Source organism: Silene latifolia, unplaced genomic scaffold, assembly GCF_048544455.1.
Source record: "Silene latifolia isolate original U9 population unplaced genomic scaffold, ASM4854445v1 scaffold_272, whole genome shotgun sequence".
In the NCBI taxonomy this organism is placed as follows: domain Eukaryota; kingdom Viridiplantae; phylum Streptophyta; class Magnoliopsida; order Caryophyllales; family Caryophyllaceae; genus Silene; species Silene latifolia.
Genome location: NW_027413214.1, coordinates 125,842 through 134,647, shown reverse-complemented (window position 1 = coordinate 134,647; position 8,806 = coordinate 125,842).

The window sequence follows — 8,806 nt, the reverse complement described above, 5'->3', positions numbered from 1 at the left end:
ACACAACGAGTCACATGGACTAATGAACAAGTACAATTGTTTAATACAAGGAGTCACAAGGACTAATGAAAAAGGACAAATGGTTCACACAACGAGTCACATGGACTAATGAGCAAGGACAATTGTTTAACACAACGAGTCACAAGGACTAATGAACAAGGACAAATAGTTCACACAACGAGTCACATTTACTAATAAACAAGGAAAAATGTTTCACACAACGAGTCATATGGACTAATGAACAAATACAATTGTTTAATACAAGGAGTCACAAGGACTAATGAACAAAGACAAATGGTTCACACAACGAGTCACATGGACTAATGAACAATTACAATTGTTTAACATAACGAGTCACGAAGACTAATGAACAAGGACAAATAGTTCACACAACGAGTCACATTTACAAATAAACAAGGACAAATGGTTCACACAACGCGTCACAAGGGCTAATGAACAAGGACAAATGGTTCACACAACGAGTCACATGAAATAATGAACAAGTACAATTGTTTAACACAACCACTCACAAGTACTAATGAACAAGGATAAATGGTTTACACAACGAGTCACAAGGACTAATGAACGAGGACAAATGGTTCACACAAAGAGTCTCATGGATTAATGAACAAGTATAATTGTTTAACACAACGAGTCACAAGGACTAATGAACAAGGACAAATGGTTCACACAACGAGTCACATGGACTAATGAACAAGTAAAATTATTTAACACAACGACTCACAAGGACTAATGAACAAGGATAAATGGTTTACGCAACGAGTCACAAGGACTAATGAACAATGACAAATAGTTCACACAACGAGTCACATGGACTAATGAACAAGGACAATTGTTTAACACAACGAGTCACAAGGACTAATGAACAAGGACAAATAGTTCACAAAACGAGTCACATTTACTAATAATTAAGGAAAAATGGTTCACACAACGAGTCACATGGACAAATGAACAAGTACAATTGTTTAATACAAAGAGTCACAAGGACTAATGAACAAGGACAAATGGTTCACACAACGAGTCACATGGACTAATGAACAATTACAATTGTTTAACATAACGAGTCACGAAGACTAATGAACAAGGACAAACAGTTCACACAACGAGTCACAATTACTAATAAACAAGGACAAATGGTTCACACAACGCGTCACAAGGGCTAATGAACAAGAACAAATGGTTCACACAACGAGTCACATGGACTAATGAACAAGTACAATTGTTTAACACAAGGAGTCACAAGGACTAATGAACAAGAACAAATGGTTTACACAACGAGTCACATTTACTAAAAAATAAGGACAATTGGATCACACAACGAGTCACAAAAGCTAAAGAACAAGGACAATGGTTCACACAACGAATCACATGGACTAATGAATAAGTACAATTGTTTTAACACAACGAGACACAAGAACTAATGAACAAGGACAAATGGTTTACACAACGAGTCACAAGGACTAATGAACGAGGACAAATGGTTTACCCAACGAGTCAAATGGACTAATGAGAAAGTACAATTGTTTAACACAACAAGTCACAAGGATTAATGAACAACGACAAACGGTTCAGACAACGAGTTACAAGGAGTAATGAACAATTGCAATTGTTTAACACAACGAGTCGAAAAGACTATTGAACAAGGACAAATGGTTCACACAATGAGTCACATTTACTAATAAAAAAGGACAAATGGTTCACACATTGAGTCATATTTACTAATAAACAAGGACAAATGGTTCACACATCGAATCATAAGGGCTAATGAACAAGGACAAATGGTTCACACAACGAGTCACATGGACTAATGAACAAGTACAATTGTTTAACACAACCACTCACAAGGACTAATAAACAAGGAGAAATGGTTTACACAACGAGTCACAAGGACTAATGAACAAGGACAAATGGTTCACACAACGAGTCACATGGACTAATGAACAAGTACAATTGTTTAACACAACGAGTCACAAGTACTAATGAACAAGGACAAATGGTTCACACAACGAGTCACATGGACTAATGAACAATTACAATTGTTTAACATAACGAGTCACGAAGACTAATGAACAAGGACAAATAGTTCACACAACGAGTCACATTTACAAATAAACAAGGACAAATGGTTCACACAACGCGTCACAAGGGCTAATGAACAAGGACAAATGGTTCACACAACGAGTCACATGAAATAATGAACAAGTACAATTGTTTAACACAACCACTCACAAGTACTAATGAACAAGGATACATAGTTTACACAACGAGTCACAAGGACTAATGAACGAGGACAAATGGTTCACACAAAGAGTCTCATGGACTAATGAACAAGTACAATTGTTTAACACAACGAGTCACAAGGACTAATGAACAAGGACAAATGGTTCACACAACGAGTCACATGGACTAATGAACAAGTAAAATTATTTAACACAACGACTCACAAGGACTAATGAACAAGGATAAATGGTTTACACAACGAGTCACAAGGACTAATGAACAAGGACAAATAGTTCACACAACGAGTCACATGGACTAATGAACAAGTACAATTGTTTAATACAAAGAGTCACAAGGACTAATGAACAAGGACAAATGGTTCACACAACGAGTCACATGGACTAATGAACAATTACAATTGTTTAACATAACGAGTCACGAAGACTAATGAACAAGGACAAACAGTTCACACAACGAGTCACAATTACTAATAAACAAGGACAAATGGTTCACACAACGCGTCACAAGGGCTAATGAACAAGAACAAATGGTTCACACAACGAGTCACATGGACTAATGAACAAGTACAATTGTTTAACACAAGGAGTCACAAGGACTAATGAACAAGAACAAATGGTTTACACAACGAGTCACATTTACTAAAAAATAAGGACAATTGGATCACACAACGAGTCACAAAAGCTAAAGAACAAGGACAATGGTTCACACAACGAATCACATGGACTAATGAATAAGTACAATTGTTTTAACACAACGAGACACAAGAACTAATGAACAAGGACAAATGGTTTACACAACGAGTCACAAGGACTAATGAACGTGGACAAATGGTTTACCCAACGAGTCAAATGGACTTATGAGAAAGTACAATTGTTTAACACAACAAGTCACAAGGATTAATGAACAATGACAAACGGTTCAGACAACGAGTTACAAGGACTAATGAACAATTGCAATTGTTTAACACAACGAGTCGAAAAGACTATTGAACAAGGACAAATGGTTCACACAACGAGTCACATTTACTAATAAAAAAGGACAAATGGTTCACACATTGAGTCATATTTACTAATAAACAAGGACAAATGGTTCACACATCGAATCATAAGGGCTAATGAACAAGGACAAATGGTTCACACAACGAGTCACATGGACTAATGAACAAGTACAATTGTTTAACACAACCACTCACAAGGACTAATAAACAAGGAGAAATGGTTTACACAACGAGTCACAAGGACTAATGAACAAGGACAAATGGTTCACACAACGAGTCACATGGACTAATGAACAAGTACAATTGTTTAACACAACGAGTCACAAGCACTAATGAACAAGGACAAATGGTTCACACAACGAGTCACATGGACTAATGAACAATTACAATTGTTTAACATAACGAGTCACGAAGACTAATGAACAAGGACAAATAGTTCACACAACGAGTCACATTTACAAATAAACAAGGACAAATGGTTCACACAACGCGTCACAAGGGCTAATGAACAAGGACAAATGGTTCACACAACGAGTCACATGGACTAATGAACAAGTAAAATTGTTTAACACAAGGAGTCACAAGGACTAATGAACAAGAACAAATGGTTTACACAACGAGTCACATTTACTAAAAAATAAGGACAATTGGATCACACAACGAGTCACAAAAGCTAAAGAACAAGGACAATGGTTCACACAACGAATCACATGGACTAATGAATAAGTACAATTGTTTTAACACAACGAGACACAAGAACTAATGAACAAGGACAAATGGTTTACACAACGAGTCACAAGGACTAATGAACGAGGACAAATGGTTCACCCAACGAGTCAAATGGACTAATGAGAAAGTACAATTGTTTAACACAACAAGTCACAAGGACTAATGAACAACGACAAACGGTTCACACAACGAGTTACAAGGACTAATGAACAATTGCAATTGTTTAACACAACGAGTCGAAAAGACTATTGAACAAGGACAAATGGTTCACACAACGAGTCACATTTACTAATAAAAAAGGACAAATGGTTCACACATTGAGTCATATTTACTAATAAACAAGGACAAATGGTTCACACATCGAATCATAAGGGCTAATGAACAAGGACAAATGGTTCACACAACGAGTCACATGGACTAATGAACAAGTACAATTGTTTAACACAACGAGTCACAAGGACTAATGAACAAGGACAAATGGTTCACACAACGAGTCACATGGACTAATGAACAAGTAAAATTATTTAACACAACGACTCACAAGGACTAATGAACAAGGATAAATGGTTTACACAACGAGTCACAAGGACTAATGAACAAGGACAAATAGTTCACACAACGAGTCACATGGACTAATGAACAAGGACAATTGTTTAACACAACGAGTCACAAGGACTAATGAACAAGGAAAAATAGTTCACAAAACGAGTCACATTTACTAATAAATAAGGAAAAATGGTTCACACAACGAGTCACATGGACTAATGAACAAGTACAATTGTTTAATACAAAGACTCACAAGGACTAATGAACAAGGACAAATGGTTCACACAACGAGTAAAATGGACTAATGAACAATTACAATTGTTTTAACATAACGAGTCACGAAGACTAATGAACAAGGACAAACAGTTCACACAACGAGTCACAATTACTAATAAACAAGGACAAATGGTTCACACAACGCGTCACAAGGGCTAATGAACAAGAACAAATGGTTCACACAACGAGTCACATGGACTAATGAACAAGTACAATTGTTTAACACAACCACTCACAAGGACTAATAAACAAGGAGAAATGGTTTACACAACGAGTCACAATGACTAATGAACAAGGACAAATGGTTCACACAACGAGTCACATGGACTAATGACAAAGTACAATTGTTTAACACAACGAGTCACAAGTACTAATGAACAAGGACAAATGGTTCACACAACGAGTCACATGGACTAATGAACAATTACAATTGTTTAACATAACGAGTCACGAAGACTAATGAACAAGGACAAATAGTTCACACAACGAGTCACATTTACAAATAAAAAAGGACAAATGGTTCACACAACGCGTCACAAGGGCTAATGAACAAGGACAAATGGTTCACACAACGAGTCACATGAAATAATGAACAAGTACAATTGTTTAACACAACCACTCACAAGTACTAATGAACAAGGATAAATGGTTTACACAACGAGTCACAAGGACGAATGAACGAGGACTAATGGTTCACACAAAGAGTCTCACGGACTAATGAACAAGTACAATTGTTTAACACAACGAGTCACAAGGACTAATGAACAAGGACAAATGGTTCACACAACGAGTCACATGGACTAATGAACAAGTAAAATTATTTAATACAACGACTCACAAGGACTAATGAACAAGGATAAATGGTTTACACAACGAGTCACAAGGACTAATAAACAAGGACAAATAGTTCACACAACGAGTCACATGGACTAATGAACAAGGACAATTGTTTAACACAACGAGTCACAAGGACTAATGAACAAGGACAAATAGTTCACAAAACGAGTCACATTTACTAATAAATAAGGAAAAATGGTTCACACAACGAGTTACATGGACTAATGAACAAGTACAATTGTTTAATACAAAGAGTCGCAAGGACTAATGAACAAGGACAAATGGTTTACACAACGAGTCACAAGGACTAATGAACGAGGACAAATGGTTCACCCAACGAGTCAAATGGACCAAATGGGAAAGTACAATTGTTTAACACAACAAGTCACAAGGACTAATGAACAACGACAAACGGTTCATACAACGAGTTACAAGGACTAATGAACAATTGCAATTGTTTAACACAACGAGTCGAAAAGACTATTGAACAAGGACAAATGGTTCACACATTGAGTCATATTTACTAATAAACAAGGACAAATGGTTCACACATCGAATCATAAGGGCTAATGAACAAGGACAAATGGTTCACACAACGAGTCACATGGACTAATGAACAAGTACAATTGTTTAACACAACCACTCACAAGGACTAATAAACAAGGAGAAATGGTTTACACAACGAGTCACAAGGACTAATGAACAAGGACAAATGGTTCACACAACGAGTCACATGGACTAATGAACAAGTACAATTGTTTAACACAACGAGTCACAAGTACTAATGAACAAGGACAAATGGTTCACACAACGAGTCACATGGACTAATGAACAATTACAATTGTTTAACATAACGAGTCACGAAGACTAATGAACAAGGACAAATAGTTCACACAACGAGTCACATTTACAAATAAACAAGGACAAATGGTTCACACAACGCGTCACAAGGGCTAATGAACAAGGACAAATGGTTCACACAACGAGTCACATGAAATAATGAACAATTACAATTGTTTAACATAACGAGTCACGAAGACTAATGAACAAGGACAAATAGTTCACACAACGAGTCACATTTACAAAAAAAAAAGGACAAATGGTTCACACAACGCGTCACAAGGGCTAATGAACAAGGACAAATGGTTCACACAACGAGTCACATGAAATAATGAACAAGTACAATTGTTTAACACAACCACTCACAAGTACTAATGAACAAGGATAAATGGTTTACACAACGAGTCACAAGGACTAATGAACGAGGACAAATGGTTCACACAAAGAGTCTCATGGACTAATGAACAAGTACAATTGTTTAACACAACGAGTCACAGGGACTAATGAACAAGGACAAATGGTTCACACAACGAGTCACATGGACTAATGAACAAGTAAAATTATTTAATACAACGACTCACAAGGACTAATGAACAATAAATGGTTTACACAACGAGTCACAAGGACTAATGAACAAGGACAAATAGTTCACAAAACGAGTCACATTTACTAATAAATAAGGAAAAATGGTTCACACAACGAGTCACATGGACTAATGAACAAGTACAATTGTTTAATACAAAGAGTCACAAGGACTAATGAACAAGGACAAATGGTTTACACAACGAGTCACAAGGACTAATGAACGAGGACAAATGGTTCACCCAACGAGTCAAATGGACCAAATGAGAAAGTACAATTGTTTAACACAACAAGTCACAAGGACTAATGAACAACGACAAACGGTTCACACAACGAGTTACAAGGACTAATGAACAATTGCAATTGTTTAACACAACGAGTCAAAAAGACTATTGAACAAGGACAAATGGTTCACACATTGAGTCATATTTACTAATAAACAAGGACAAATGGTTCACACATCGAATCATAAGGGCTAATGAACAAGGACAAATGGTTCACACAACGAGTCACATGGACTAATGAACAAGTACAATTGTTTAACACAACCACTCACAAGGACTAATAAACAAGGAGAAATGGTTTACACAACGAGTCACAAGGACTAATGAATAAAGGACAAATGGTTCACACAACGAGTCACATGGACTAATGAACAAGTACAATTGTTTAACACAACGAGTCACAAGTACTAATGAACAAGGACAAATGGTTCACACAACGAGTCACATGGACTAATGAACAATTACAATTGTTTAACATAACGAGTCACGAAGACTAATGAACAAGGACAAATAGTTCACTCAACGAGTCACATTTACAAATAAACAAGGACAAATGGTTCACACAACGCGTCACAAGGGCTAATGAACAAGGACAAATGGTTCACACAACGAGTCACATGAAATAATGAACAAGTACAATTGTTTAACACAACCACTCACAAGTACTAATGAACAAGGATAAATGGTTTACACAACGAGTCACAAGGACTAATGAACGAGGATAAATGGTTCACACAAAGAGTCTCATGGACTAATGAACAAGTACAATTGTTTAACACAACGAGTCACAAGGACTAATGAACAAGGACAAATGGTTCACACGACGAGTCACATGGACTAATGAACAAGTAAAATTATTTAACACAACGACTCACAAGGACTAATGAACAAGGATAAATGGTTTACACAACGAGTCACAAGGACTAATGAACAAGGACAAATAGTTCTGTAACATTCCGTGTTTGTCATGTTTAATTGGTGTGTCAAAAGTGTGTGTTAACCGTGTTAGAAATGCGTGACGTCCGTAAGTACAATATGCTATACCCTTCTGAGGTTTGGGTACGGGAGCGAACTTCGGGACGAAGTTCATTTTAAGGGGGGAAGACTGTAATACCCCGTATTTTATATAATAAATTAAATGGATATTATATAATAAATTAAACGGATATTATTATATATTATTTATTATACATTTTATATCACTAATTTATATCAGGTTAATTGTTGAGTCGATAATTACGTTAAGTTATCGAGCTAAGTTAATTAAGACGGGTTAATATGGAATTCGATGTGTGAGCTAATCGGTTGAGCCGCCCAATAACTGTCCACCCATTTAACCCTAAGCCCAACTAAACACTAACCCTAACCCTAACCCTAAACCTAATAGTACCCCTAATCCCTCAACAGTCAACCCGCCTCCCTCCTACACTCCCTCAAACCGCCTCCCTCTTTT